General features: G+C 44.0%; 1 long non-coding RNA gene across 2 annotated transcripts in view; it reads left to right on the top strand.

Moving 5' to 3' along the window:
* Positions 1–15259, top strand: part of LOC121042559 (uncharacterized) — an 89284-nt gene that overhangs the window by 32679 nt on the left and 41346 nt on the right. The window contains exon 1 of one of the 2 annotated variants that reach the window (XR_005796295.1): positions 13303–14523. The exons of the other annotated variant lie outside the window; for it this stretch is intronic. This is a non-coding gene — a long non-coding RNA (uncharacterized LOC121042559). Of the gene's footprint in view, positions 1–13302; positions 14524–15259 lie in introns of those variants that run through there. 2 annotated transcript variants of the gene reach the window in all.

Below are 15259 nucleotides of genomic sequence, written 5' to 3'. Positions count from 1 at the left end.
TATTTTTGGGACAGGGAGAGACAGAGCATGAACGGGGGAGGGGCAGAGAGAGAGGGAGACACAGAATCGGAAACAGGCTCCAGGCTCTGAGCCATCAGCCCAGAGCCTGACGCGGGGCTCGAACTCACGGACCGCGAGATCGTGACCTGGCTGAAGTCGGACGCTTAACCGACTGCGCCACCCAGGCGCCCCTAACTTTCCTTTAAAAAAGATATCATAGCTTCGTAATGATTGTCAAAAAATCGAATGTCATCGACTATGTATAATATATGCAACATCAGGCGGGGGGGCGGGGACAGTACAGTGCACTGATAGAAACATAGGCTTGGGATCACAGGGCTGGGGTTTGAATCCCAGCCTGTAGCTGAGTGACCTTGGGTGAGTCACTTATCGTTTTGACACTTCAGTTTCTTTGTCTGGAAGAATGGTTCCCTTTCTGCAAAAGATGAAAACAGTTATGAATGCACAGCCCGTAGAATGGTGCCTGGTACACAGTGGGCACTCAATGAGTACTTGCTGTTTTGTTGGTTTAGTTGCTATTGTTAAATTTGTGTTACAACCGGGGCGCTGTTATTTAGGACAGAGAGTGAGTGTCAATTTAAAGCGTAAAGCCATTTTTTGGAGGTGTGTTGTAAGGACCCATGTGACAATAAAAAGGACAATTTGAGTGATGGGAGTGTATAAAACATTTTTTTTTTTTGATGTGCAGCTACTCTTAGAAAAAAGGCAATTATTTTGGAGCTAACATTTAAATAAGGGTTATTAGCTGAGAGGAGGAGATTCGTGTCGGCAAGAGTTGACCACTGATTGCCATTCTGACAGCATAATGACAGGTGGGGTGACAGGACAGACAGCATCTTACCATTATGATTCCCGTGGAGTGATACCTTAGTAATCAATAATAGCAATTTATGTTTCATAATGTAACAGTTAAGATCAAAAGGCATCAAGTTGCATATTCCATTATATTTACTCTACACACAGGAGAAAGTCTGGCTAAGACCTCAGAGCTGCCTCCCTCACCCACAGCTGACCGTGGACACACGTGCAAGCCCAGGCGGGGCTGGAAAAACTCTCAGCTGGCCTGTGGACTCAGGGGAAATAAAAATGCTTATTGTTTAAGGCACCGAGTTTGGGGAGCTCGTTACACGGCAATCACTAACTGATACAATTGATTTCATCTGTAAGGGCTGAGCCTTAAGACATTAGCGGTACGTTCTGAAGGTCCTTGAACTCTCCAGTGTCTGTTACCAAGTACTTTATGTCTACCGCATCAGTGTAAGGATGCTTCTGGGTCTCCCAAGTTGGGCTTCTAGCCTGTCCCTCTTTTGAGCTCTTAGCTGACATGTGGTGTTTCTGGTGATGGACTTGGTATCAGCCTCTCTTTATCTACAATTTTGCTTTTTGTGGAGCCCAGTGACACCATCGAGAATGTCAAGGCAAAGACATTTGTGAGCCAGACCTCCGCCTTATCTGCTTTTGAATTCTCAAGACCTAATTTTGGGCTGGCTCTGCAACCCTCGCACTGGCACCGGTAGCTGGAAGGAGCCGGTGTTGTTGTCCACACCTCTGGTTCCTACCCAGGGGCAGTTTGTCCACCCAGCAGGCGTTTGGAAATGTCGAGGGACATTTTTGGTTGTCACAACTGGGGGAGGCGGTGCTATTGGCATCCAGTGGATAGAAGCTACAGGTGCCACTCAGCATCCCACGGAACACAGAGGAGCTTTGCACCACGAAGAATTATCCTGCAAAAGTATCAACAGTGCTGAGATCAAGACACTCTGGTCTGGATCTGTCACAGAGAAGGGTCCCCTCAGCAGTCAAGCCTCTCATCTCCGACAGCTGTGATGTTGAGGCCTCCGCCTGTGTGTCCCAGCTTTTCCCGTAGCAAGTCTCAGGAACAAAGGTTGTCTCTTTATGCTAAGTTATGCTTCATGCAGACTGAGCCAAAACTCTCCACAAAGCAGGTGTCCTCCCCAGAGACGGTGAAAGTCTTTTCATGATGCTGTCTCCAACTCCAGCTTAGCTCGGCTCCAGGATTCATCAAAATACCAAAATTACGCACAGACTAATCCATCATTCCACAGCCTGGGGAAGATCCTTACAGACCTTAAACATCTTCCACCTTTAATTATATTTTGAGTCTGACTGAACTTAGCAAATGGTGCTTTTAAACACAACAATACTAGCTTCGTCTAATGGGGTTCAGGTTTGTGGAATTTGAGTTTATTGAGCATATCTTATACCTTCCTCAGAGGATTTATAGCTTTGTTTTTATTGCCGATAAAGCGAGAAACCACACCAAACCCTGAAGAGTGTCTCTGTCCTGGTAGAGACTTAGGGACATTCTGATGATCTGTTTTAAATCGATTATAAGCAGTAGGATCCACTGATACAGAGCCTTGGGTTATCTAGATAAAGAAGGCATATCCTGACCCCGTCGGAGAAGTGGCTCCCACCAGCAGCGAGAAAGCTGGAGGCATTTCCACCACACGCCTCTCCCCTCCCACCCCTGCAGCGGGAGTTGTGCACCTCATCGACATGTTCACGCTCGTCAGTCAGACAAGCAGAAGCACAACATGCGGAGTATGCGGTTATTGCAGAAATTAGGGATTCGTTCTTGCAGACGTGGATGTGGCGGGAGCCATCAGTGCCGGGTGCTGCGGCTGCATCTGATGTCTGCGGTGACGGGCGAGCACGAAGTCGCTCTGGGTCCATCAGAATGGCAGCGGGGAGGGACCGCCGGATGCACCTGGGAGTGTGGAGAGACCCGAACATCCATGCCAAAGAACTGGACCTCGAGACGGACAGAATGTAACTTGCAGATGTCCCTTACTGCCTCCATCCACGCCAAGGGGGGACCCGCATGAGAAGCAGGTGCCGGTCACCTCAAAGCTGCACGTGCGTCTGTTCCAGGCTTTGGACAAGCTGAAGGAGAGCTCATGACCTAGGGGACCCGTATTACTGACCTTTCCCTTTGCCCCAGACTCCGACATGGCTTATTCTCACATTGTTACCCATCCCAATCAATATTTTGATAATTTGTTCACCATATATTTTCCTGCATTAATTTTAATTAAAAAATTTTTTTAAAACCTTTGCATTAATATGTTGTTCATCTGGAGTACTGAGTGTTTCGGTCCCCCTGTAAATTTTGCACCCTGCCTTGTGGACACTGGAGAGCCGCAGTTCGAATGTTCACCATCAAGGTGAGCCAGTGGGTCAGTGATCATGGGTATGTGCTGTCACTGTGCCTGGATCTCCTCATGAACTTCCAGAGTGTAAAAAGATATAGCTGCCACTTCACTTCTACATTCCCAATCTCATGCAAAACGTCCCTTGTGACCAGCACTAACCCAGGAACACACGGGGAATAGGATGCCGAAAAACATGCCCTTAGCTTAGCTTAGTTGCAGTTCAGCGGCACTACAGCAGCCCAACGTTTTGCACGATTTTATTCCTCTGTGTAAAAGAGGCTGATGGGTGCCTCCAGGCTCCAGAAGTTTCTCCGAAAACACATTCACAGGGTATTGAGCTGCTGCCCGCGTCTCTACCCTTACACCCTTACCCTTACCCTTACCCTTATCTCTACCTATACTGTGTAGGGGTAACTAACACTCTTATAGCTATGAACCAAGAAACACGATGTAACCACGTGACCTATGTAAAAACGACCCCGAACTGAAGAGAGATAGGTTTGAAAGGCTCGTCTTTGTCTAAGTGATTGACAGCCGCTGCTTAGACAGAAGAGTTCTTGGTTCACGCCTGGATGCTGTCGGATTCCATTTGTGAGATGTCCAGCTCTGTGTGGATGCTCATGCGTGCGGAGTCTGGTTAAGTAGCTCAAGGCTCTAATGAGCAAAAAGCAATCTAACGATCACGAGCAATCCTCTGAGAACCACATTCTATGACACGTCCCATAGGTGGTGGTGCTGGCTGTGGGGTGGACTGTCTAAAGGGAAATCCTCCAGCAAAGTGGAGGACCATTGAGAAACTTCTTGGTGTTTGACCAGCTTAACACCCTGGATGCAGTCCAAGATGAACCGTTTTATACTGCATGTTACTCTGCCGAACTGTGTGATGTTGAGGTGATTGTATTTGTTTTCTGAACCCATGAATTGACTGAGAGCCCCCAAATGGCTCATGTTCCCCACACATGGCAGTCAGAATGCTTCCCGTTATTGGCTTTCTGCGAAGCCAGTTTTAGTGGATTATGCCTAATTCTGGTGGAAGGAAATGACCGCCACATGCTGTAATGTGTTCTCCTCCTCTCATTTCTTCCCCCAGCGAGATTTGGATCTATTTCTCCATTAGGAGGTGAACAACAGCTGACTTTAGGGCTCCTTCCCCCCCACCCCCAAACCTGTGATAAGAACTCGAAAGATGTGATATTCTATTGATGTTCACTTGAAGGGGGGAGGGTAGAAAGGGGACGCCTTAACAACAACAACAACAAAAGGTGGAAAAAGAAAGAACAACTTTTACACTTTTATCTCAGTGGGAAATTCATGCTGAGCTCTGATACATTGAGCGGTCCCTAGACAGAAATTTGAAACTATTTCCAGCTGTTTAATTTCACTTGGCTCTGTGGAGATGGGAGCTACTCAGAGCACATGCGTGTCCGCCATTCACCCAGAGGACAGCAGTTAATAGGCTGGATAGCCCTGAGGAATGTGTCGGGGAACGCTGTCACCACCAATGACAGGATTAGTTCTTGGATGTATCTCTAAATATATTAATCAGGAGACGACATATCTGTATTCTAATACCTGTGGTGACTGCTTTTCAAAAAGCACAAAGAACCGAAAGGTAGAAAGAGGCATACTTTGCATATATATTGAATTTTATTCACAGGGGCAGTATTAACATTTACTGGAAACCCAGAAATATTTCTAAAATTTCTTTTCTCTCCAGAAAAAGGGAAGGAGAAGAGTTAATCAACAGTGGGAACTGTGGTTTAGTGAGGAACCCAACGACTTTCATACCAAAATGAGAACATGCCTACATGTTCCACCCTCATGGACGGAGGATTTCAAGAGAGGCCAGTTGTGAAAATATAAAGAGGCCTCTGTGTTAAATACCCATTTCAGGAGGAGTCTAATGTCTGAATACTTCTGTGTGAATCAGCAGCATTTGCAAACTGTGGTTTCCTATTCCTATCTGAGAGGCTGTGCACAAAATGTGGAGAAAGGGCATTAAACGTGTATCTCGGGGACTATGTATTCCTTGTGGCATGTGTAGACACATTCGGGAATAATCTGTATCCTGAGGATTCATTGCACCTTTGTCCTTTCCTTTATCTGAATAAACGCCGCAGAACTAAACATGTGAATGCTCAGTGCACTACTTTTGAAGACGAGGAATATTCTTCATGTCCTCTGCAGCTATACAACCTCCCTTTGTTTTTTGGTCACTTCCTACTTCTGACACTCCTTCTGCAGCTGTTGTCGCTGTCTTTTTTAGTCCCTCCTGGGAAGGGGTGTCCATAACTTTTAAAACTAAGAAGTCTTTGTGACGTTACGATTTGCATTTTTAGGGTAGCTCCTTCCGTCTGTTTTCCAGAAAAGGTAATTCTGCAAAGCGAACTTGGCAAGGTTTTATTGAATAATAATATTTTTAAAGCAGAGGCAACGTTCATCACAAATAGAATGGGACAAAGATCGTGCCGTTGGAATGTGACAGATTTAGCTTTAGGACTAGATGGAATGTTCCATGTGGCTCCTGTGAAGGATGGATTTCCTAGCCAAATTTGTAAGAGAGCAATTACGGCTGTCAACAGCCATCAGTACCGGGGCAGGAGACGGGCAGATCTGGAATTCCCGTTTTAAGGACAACACAAAGAAATGAATACGGGGACGGTCTCACTTGCTCTACCCTGGGCCTTCCCGTATCTTCTGAGTGCACCAGCACCACTGATGCACCATCTCAGAGCATTGGCTCCATGTTTCAACCTCTCAAACGTCCTCGGGCATCATCCATTCCCCTCTATGCTTCTCAGAGGTCAGCTTCCCCAAGCAGGTGGCTGGTTTCTGTGGGTTCCAGTTCCCTTTTCCTTCTGGGGTGTCCAGGTGGGAAAGGGTCTCTCTCTTCCCCAGATGTTGTGTTTCTTGTCAGCACTGGGAACTCCAGATGCCCGGAGAGAGTGGTCCTCTCTCTGAGGGTCTCAGCAGACAGGTGGAGTGGAGCTGGGTCCCTTCCTTCTTTCAACCTGGCCTTTAAGTGCCCTGGGAGCTACCACACTGGTTAGATAGTGTCTTCCCTGAAAAGCTGGGGTAATTTAAGATGGGAATTACAATGCAGGAGTGGAGAGCTTCAACATAGGCACACAATAGGACAGTTGCCTGAGGTCTACAAGAAAGCATTTAAAGTGTTGAACTCTCTCCAAACAGTTCACCCTGCCCCACCCCAGGGCTCACCTGCCACCCTACCCAATATGTTCCAATCAGTAAAAATCTCTTTTTTCTAGCCTACCACAAAAGAGTTACCACTCACTTTTGGGGAACTGTTATACCCCTTCCCCCATTCCCAAGTATTCCCCTCCCCTCTGGGCAATCGTCATGTCTGAGACATCAGGTCATGGCTAACGCTGGAGTTTCAGCAGAATGGTCAATACCGGCCAATGATGCACTAAGTTCCTTTTCTTCCCCACAAAGCCTGAGGGCAGTTTTGGGGTAAGACTAGGGAATCTCACACAACATGAAGGATGTGTGTTGTCACACAGCCCTGTGAGTGCCACATGCTAATCCTTTCCTATTGCTGGCATTGGACCAAGCTCACACAAGGGTGTCTCCCAAGAACCAACACTCTTTCTCGGTGACCAGACAGTCTAGATCTGAACTTGCAAGCTGGCAGCAGGAGGCTGAATTCAGGTGACGGCACAGAGTTGTAAAAATATCTGAATTTGGGGGTGCTTGGGTGGCTCAGTTGGTTGAGCATCCAACTCTTGATTTTGGCTCAGACCATGATTTCACAGTTGTGGGATCAAGCCCTGCATTGGGCTCTGTGCTGACCATGTGGAGCATGCTTGGGATTTTCTCTCCCTCTCTCTCTGCCCCTTCCCCACTCATGTGCTCTCTCTCTCTCTCTCTCTCTCTCTCTCTCTCTCTCCCTCTCTCTCTCTCTCTCTCCACCTCAAAAAAATAATAATAAACTTAAAAAAAAATCTGAATCTGGATGTCTGTTGGCAGGAGGCCCCCTTTCCACTTCCCTATGGTCCTCACCACTCCCAGTTGGCTCCTGTCCTCTTCCTACATGGATCCTAAAGTCATTTGAGTGTGTGATCAAATGGAAGAGGGAGATGATGTCTGCCTCCCCACTCCATGACTGTGAAAGCATTGGGCCTAGTAGGTTTTCTCATCCCTGTTTGGGCTTCACAGACTCAGAAAAGAGCCACATCCCCCTTAATGGTGTCTCCCTTAGCACACAAGATGTTTTGGAAGGGTGGCTGTTGTCTGACCACCAAAAAACCCCCAGGTGTGAGTGGATAAGGGTCTTCTGCTTAAAACTGACTGATTTGGCTTAAAGACTGAAAGTTGATGGAATCACATAACAGGTGAGATCAAAGTATGATCTTTAGAGATATTTCACCTGGACTTAGAAACAGAAGGTGAGGGAGATCGAGTGATTGTTCAGACAGGGAGGAGATACCACGTATGACTCCAAGTCCGGGGCTTTCACTTGTGGAGCAACAAAGTCTCCTGGTGTGGGGGCTCAGACCCAACAGGAACCCAACTAAACCTTTGACCAGGAATAAAAGAAAAAAAGAAAGGGAAAACCCTCTGGCGGTGAGCTCTTGTAGGACTTTGAGATTCCACTTTGGCCCTGATGGTCTAACTCGGAGCACAAAACGGGACCTCCAAGTATTGGCCTGAGGGATGGTTGCTGGGGAGCCTTTGAAGAGACGGAGTACTTTCTAGACTTCTAGGTTTTGCAAATTTGCTTAAAGTCAATCACAACAATAGTTTTTCCTGATAAATGTAACATTGTCAACACCTTCCTTTGCCATATAGGTATGGTTGAAAACAAAACAAAATAAAACTAGGGCCACTTACTAGCTCCATAATTTCCTAAAAGAAAGGACTTTTAAAACCAAAAAAGTAGGCTGACATAATCTCAAAGTGAGATCATTTCCTCCAAAGAAAAATAATTGTCCAATTTACACCAATAAAGTAAGAAACATGAAAGACGTAGTTTAAAATATCAAATGCAGAAAAGATACGTTCGATGATTTTGTTATGCTGCCTATTTTGCTTTTTACAATAAGTTTATCAATTTATCAATTTTATCAAGTTTATCAATTTACTGATGCTGTAAAATAAGGTAACCTTGAATTACCCAACTCGTTCCATGGTAGTACTTTGTTTTTATCACAGTCACTATTGAGAATTGGGTTGGTAGGAGAGTTTTGATAATATTTTGCATATTTGGAATATTCTTGCAATATGAGGGGAGGTTAAAAAAAAAAAGACAGCAGCCCTTTTGATTGAGTGAGAGTGAGTGGCTTCTCTCACTCAGTCTTCCTGTGCAGGGCACGAAGAGAGTAGGCTAGATTCTTAGGGTTATGTGGAATCTAAGGGGAGCCTTTTAGGAGCCTGCCAGCCTGGAGTCCTGAGGGCCCATCAGAGACAAAGAGAATATGCCAGAGAGAAATGTTGGGGAAGGTTTGTCAGGGGATAGCACAGTGGGTTCCAGAGGCGGGTGCCACCTTGATCTCAGGACCTCCACTCATTAGTTTCAAACTCAAGACAAGTTATGTAGCCTTCTGAATTCTTTGTTTTCTCATATATAAAATGAAAATCAGAAGAGTCCTATCTCACTGGGTTGCCACGAGGATTATCTGAATGATGATGTCTTTGAAGTTTAGCGGTCCTGATGTGCCATAAACCCTCAGAAATGGTTGCATTTATAATTAGGCCAGAACATTATCTGTCAGATTAATGATTAATGGAATTAATGGATGACTTAACGATAACAGGGCACCAGTGAATTTTAGGATTAGACGTGCTATTTCTCCAAGTCAATATGGTTGTGCCTGACAGATAGTGTAATTATGATCTTTTGCCTGCATATAATATTTCCCCCAACTTAATTAACAAATTATTTCTTCACATGCTGTAATTAAACTGTTTAATTAATCTACCTAAATAATCTTTGATTAGTGGCCTGAGGGTGGGGTAAATGTACAGGTGAAATTTATTTCTGGACATGTCTGTCTTTCTTTGTATTCATGTATCATATTTCAGTTTTAGACAGAAAATCTCAAAGTTGTTGTAAGGGCAATGGAAAAAAGAAAGGGTGAGGGCTATTTGTAAATACCTGATTGAATGTCTAAGTCCAGCCTTCTCGTTCTGTTACCCGGAGTGATGGGTGGAACATTGTATTAGGGTTTGGGGTTTTGAATTAGTATTATTATTCCACTGGCTTCAGCAGTGGACTTTCTCAAAAGGGAAAATTATTATGAAAATTAGAACCTGTAGCCATATATATGATTCTGTCTTTGTTGGTGTGAACTGCTCTGGGGAATTCATCCTTCAATCCAGCTAATGGTAATAGTCTAGAAAGTAAAAAATTACATAGTTGGGTGTGAATTACACTGCTATGTCTATATGCCTATTGCTAAGTTCTCTGAACCATATGGAACCTTTTGAGAAAAATTGCAGGAAATATTTTCTTTCTTGTTTTTCAAGACCACAGTGCTATAAAAAGGGTCTATAAACCTAGAAGCAAAAATAAGTATACATAAATAAAGTTATTTTTGTTGATCTAGAGAAAAAGACTATATATTATATTAGTATACTTATAAACACATATATAACTTTATTATATAATAAAATCTATATTTTTGAAGTCAGCCATGAGTCAAGATTATTTGCAATCACTTTATTTCTATTGATTTTTTTTCTGCCCTGAGCATATGTCCATATTGGAGATTTACTCTTTGATCCTTGGGTTTGCTGAAGGTAGACTAATTTTAATACTTTGGTTGAATTGTTCATTTCTAAAGATGTGGGTAGAGATCACGTCTTGGACATGTTAAAATGTTCAGTGCATTTTATGGTAGCCACTTGCCCATAGAAAATGCTTGACAGTGGTGAACTGAACAACCACTTATTGACTTAGTATTCTCCTTTGGGCACTATTTTGGGCAGAGAAAAGATTTCAGGTGGCACTTAAAATTTTTTTAAGTTTATTTATTTTGAGGGAGAGAGAGAGAGAGAGAGAGAGAGAGAGAGAGAGAAAGAAAGAGGGAGTATGAGTTAGCAGGGGAGTGGTAGAGAGAGAAGGAGAGAGAGAATCCCAAACAGGCTCCACACTGCCAGCACAGAGCCTGACACAGGACTTGAACTCCCAAACTGTGAGATCACGACCTGAGCTGAAACCAAGAGTGGGATGCTTAACCAACTGAGCTACCCAGATGCCCCTCATGGGTCAATTTTTACTCATGAGGAGACAAAATTTGTGGGGTAAAAGTCCTCCCGTAGAATGTGCTCCCCCCCGGGCTAAGTCTGAGCAGTGGGGGACAAGAAAGAGGGACTCTGTTGCTCTGGTGAGCCAGGGCCTGGGGTTCTTATGTCTGTATCCAGGAATGTAGTTGGGTCGGGCAGAGTGGACACTGTGGTGTGATTTTAATGCTGCCAGAAAGTCATGCATCACCCATCCCTTGCTGTGGGTAGTAACTGCGGCATTGGCCACAGGAAAACATGATGTCAGTATGAACACAGCCAACCTCTGAAATAACAACTGTTCTTTGGCCAACCTTGGAAAGGACATGGTCAAACAGAGGCACTGCCCAAGTGCCTCTCCTTTATCCAGCTTGTAGTGTTCAAGAATTATCTGGGGGAAAAAATAATTGTCTGGGGAATGGAGCTCCTGGCTGGCTCAGTCGGTAGAGCATGAGACTCTTGATCTTGGGGTCATGAGTCTGAGCCCCATGTTGGGTGTAGAGATTACTTAAAAACAAATCTTAAAAAAAATTATCTAGGGAAGATATCTCGCTTCTCCAATTGGGATCTTTGATTGGCTTCCTTATCTTAATTCCTTCCTTTTTATGATTTCCCCTGACAATCCTTTTTGCTCTCATTCATTTGGTTGTCTCCTAGAGCTTGAATTTGGCTCTCATCTCTTACTTTCATGAAAGGAGGGTGCATACCAGCTGCTCTCATGAGGTCCGACAGAGACAGACCTGTCCAGAAACTTAATCATTCAAACCCTGCATCACTCAGCAAAACTAGAAACACTAGTTCCTTCTTATTTCCTTAGATTCTTCTGGTACTTGGGTTTTCAAATGATTGCTATTTTAAGAGAATTAATACCCTGAATTTTAAATGAGTTCCTGGGACATTTTCTGTTGTGGCTTTTTTCCACAGGAATTGTGACTTTGACAAATCTCTTTCTCCCCGTCGTACATTTGACCCTTCCTATTTTTGTGGAGAACAGACTGAGCTTTCAAAATGTAGCTCAAGCAACTTTCCCTCCATCTTCTGGGAAATCTTATCACTTACCCTTTTGTGGGCTCACAGTAGTCTCAACTTTGTTCTGTAATCACAGGCCTCATACTTTTTGGTACTTGTTTACTTTTCTGTCTGCCATTATTTATTAGTCTGTATAGCCCTTGAAGAGTGAGTCTGTGCGTTATTCTTCATCATATCCTCAGTGTCTAGCAGAATGTGTAGTAGGCACTCGATGAAGTCTTGTTGTCCAAACCTCAAAGACGCCATGTGATAGCTAACACACAAGAGACCAAGGGTGCAGGCCCGTTCAGGAACAGGAGGTAGGGAAAAGTGGAAGAGAGTAGGTGTAGTGACGCAAAGCACGTGGACTGCTTTCCTTCTGAGGGTTCTGGCATGACCCAGCGTTTGAGGTAACTCTGAGATACCTGAGAGATAGGTAGGCTGAGGAATGTCCAGTTATAAAGCCTGAAAGGGAGAGAGATTCTGGTCAAAACTGTAAACGTGAATCCCTTTTTGATAAGAGGTATTTGAAGCAGTAGGTGTGGACGACATTGCCCAGGCAGAGTGGACCAAGTAAGAAGAAATGAGGACCCAGGAATCTAAAGTCAGGTGCTTATAAGTTTGCCAGAGGGAGGGAGTAAGACGTAAACCTGGTGGTGGCTGTGTTATACAAGGCAAAGGTAGTCATGTTTCTGGAAAGATGGATGGTCAGTGATGTTGGTGCAGTGGAAAGATCAAACGAGAATCAAAGAAGTACTTGGTAAAACAATGAATAAATAGCAGGTCAAGTAAGATAAAAAGAACACCTCAAACTTAGTCCAGCCAAGTCTGAAATCATTATTTTCCCCAAAACAATTGGTCTGTGTTGAAAGGTCCTTAAGACCAGTGATCCACTAGAAGGACTAAGGACTGAGAATATAATCATGCCCATGGCTGTGATCTATTATAGAGAAAGAATACCAATTACGATCAGCAAAGGAAATGGCACACAGGGTGAAGTCTGGGGGAAATCTGGTGCTAGCTTTCAAGAGTCCTCTCCCAGTGGATCCACACGGGATGCACTTAATTTCTCCCAGCAGTGAGTTACGACAACATGTGTGGAATGTTGCCATCGAGGGAAGCTCATTAGAGCTTCAATGCCCAGGGTTGTTATTGGGAGCTGATCACATATGTACCCCCTGCCTGGCACGTACTCAAATTCCAGACTCCAAGAAGGAAAGCAGATGTTCAGCTGAAACCAATTGTTATTAACCTGGTTTAGGCACAGTGAGTCATTCTTATCAGTTAATGGCAGAAACCTACCTGAAATCAAGCTCCCAGATGACCCAGAGGGTCCAACCTTCTAAAGAGGCCTTTCAAAGGATAGCAGTGAGGCCTGCTATGGTAACTCTTGCCTGTACAGAGTTCTTTTCTACAATTCCCTGTTAAGGTGCGTGACACTATCATTAATTCTATTAAGCAAGTCAGAAACATAAGCATCATCCTTTGTCACCTTCTGCTTTTGGCTGACTAGGTGGTTTTGGATTGATGGGGAGTAAAGAAAAAACCAGAACACACATGCACACATGCATATGCAGACCTGTATTCGAATGCCTCAAAGAGCCATAGAGGCAGTGAGCCTTTGTAGGACTAAGATACAGAAAAAATGAAAAATGAAGAGAGGTGTCTGGTGTTTGGAGCTGTTCTGGCCTACAAGGCAAATGCAGAATCAGAAAAAAAAAAAGTGACATCTGAGAGGTTAAGTTTCTGAGCAAAGCTTTTGGTAGTGTCACAAGGCTGGAGGGTGGAAAACTATAGTGTAGGACCTTCTAAGAAGAAGTCACTTACTCCAGGCTTTTTGTTGTTATGCAGGAGGCTACACCCTCAGAGTGAGGCTGAATTGGAAACATTGCAGAAGTTACAAAGGCTAAAAACCAACTCCCAGCCAGCTTAATCCCAGACAGGGACAAAATGATCTGCGAGGGGAAAAATTAAATCCACTCTGGATGATGATAATCATCCAAAGCCTTGAATGCCTATATAATTTTATGAAAAATTGTGTATGAACACAACATTGGCACTCAATTAAAAAAAACTCTCCAGGTATACAAAAGGGTAAGACTTGACCAAAACCAAGAGAAAAACATAATTAAACAATAAAAAATAGAGTTCTTATACAGGAACGCCAAATACATATACTTAATGTGTTCAAGACATAAAATTGCAAGATGAAGAATTTCAGCAGGGAGCTAGAAACCACAGAAAGGAAACATTGGAATTCTATAATAGAAAAATAAAAATAAATTAAATTCAGATCTCAGTGAATGGGCATAACATTATATTGAGGTACTGTAGAGAGAATTGGTGAGCCAGAAACAAGTCTGTGAAAGACTAGCACAAAAAGTCAAAAGATTAGATGGGAAGAAGAGAAAGTAAGAGCCACATGGAACACAACGAAAGGGTATAATTGTAGTTCCACAAAGATAGGAGAAAGAGGCAATGGGCAGAAGCAATACTTGAAGGAATCATGGCCAAGAATTTCACAAAACTTCCAAAAAATGTTCAAAGACATCTATCCTCAAAATCAAGCTGGTGAGCCCCAAGAGGATAAATACAAAGGAAACTGCCTTGGACACGTCACTGTAATTTCTGAAGACCAAAGATAAAAGGAAATCTTAAAAACAGTCAGAGGTGTTGAAAAGACAGATCTTTGAAATAGCAAGATCAACAGCTGACTTCTGATGGGAAATCATGGGAGTCTCAACGCAATTGAATAATTTCCTCAAAGCAGTGAAAGAAGCCTAGAATCCTTTCACTCGTGGCGATATTCTTCAAAAATGAAGATGGAATAAAAACACTTTCAGAGAAGCAAAAATTAGGATGACTTGCCAGGAGCACATCTTCACTGAAGGACGTGACGGAGGGAGTTTTTCAGTGAGGAGGAAAGTGATCCCAGATGGAGACATGAACTGCTAAAAGGGAGACCAACAGAAATAGAAATGTGTACCGGCAAAAATCAACAAGAATAATGTATCGAGATGTTTAATATGCGTGTTGACTACAAACATGAGGAGAACAGCATGAACTTTGGGAGGTAAGTAGGATTGAAGTGTGCTAAGGGCATTGCATTACACATCCACAAGCTGAGTGGGAAATTCAGTCTTCCGTAGTCCATGACCTTGTTATTTATTTATTTATTTATTTATTTATTTATTTATTTATTTAATTTTTTTTTTTATTTTTTTTTCAACATTTTAATTTATTTTTGGGACAGAGAGAGACAGAGCATGAAGGGGCGAGGGGCAGAGAGAGAGGGAGACACAGAATCGGAAACAGGCTCCAGGCTCTGAGCCATCAGCCCAGAGCCCGACGCGGGGCTCAAACTCACGGACCGCGAGATCGTGACCTGGCTGAAGTCGGATGCTTAACCGACTGCGCCACCCAGGCACCCCTATTTATTTTTAAGAGAGGAAGAGAGAGAGACATAGACACACAGAGAGAGAGAGAACAAGCAGGGGAGGGGCAGAGAGCAAGAGGGGGACAGAGGATTTGAAGCCAGGTCTGTGCTGTCACCACAGAGCCCAATGTGGGGCTCGAACCCAATAACCCTGAGACAAAGCAGACACCTAACCCACCGAGCCACCCAGACACCCCTCCATGAGCTTGTTTGGTTGGTTTCACGTCCCGAATGTCCCTTGACTCGACGTCTTCCTCTGCATTCTACCGCTCACACTCTAGTCCAGGCCGCCATTATCTGTTTCCTGGGAGTCTACAGCCACACTCACCAGCCTCCTGCTTTGCCCAGGCACCTCATACAGTCTATTCTCCAC

Source organism: Herpailurus yagouaroundi, unplaced genomic scaffold (genome assembly GCF_014898765.1).
Source record: "Herpailurus yagouaroundi ecotype Mexico unplaced genomic scaffold, PumYag 29, whole genome shotgun sequence".
NCBI classification, from domain to species: domain Eukaryota; kingdom Metazoa; phylum Chordata; class Mammalia; order Carnivora; family Felidae; genus Herpailurus; species Herpailurus yagouaroundi.
Note: the sequence above shows the minus strand (reverse complement) of the source record. Positions and strands in the feature narration are given on the sequence as shown.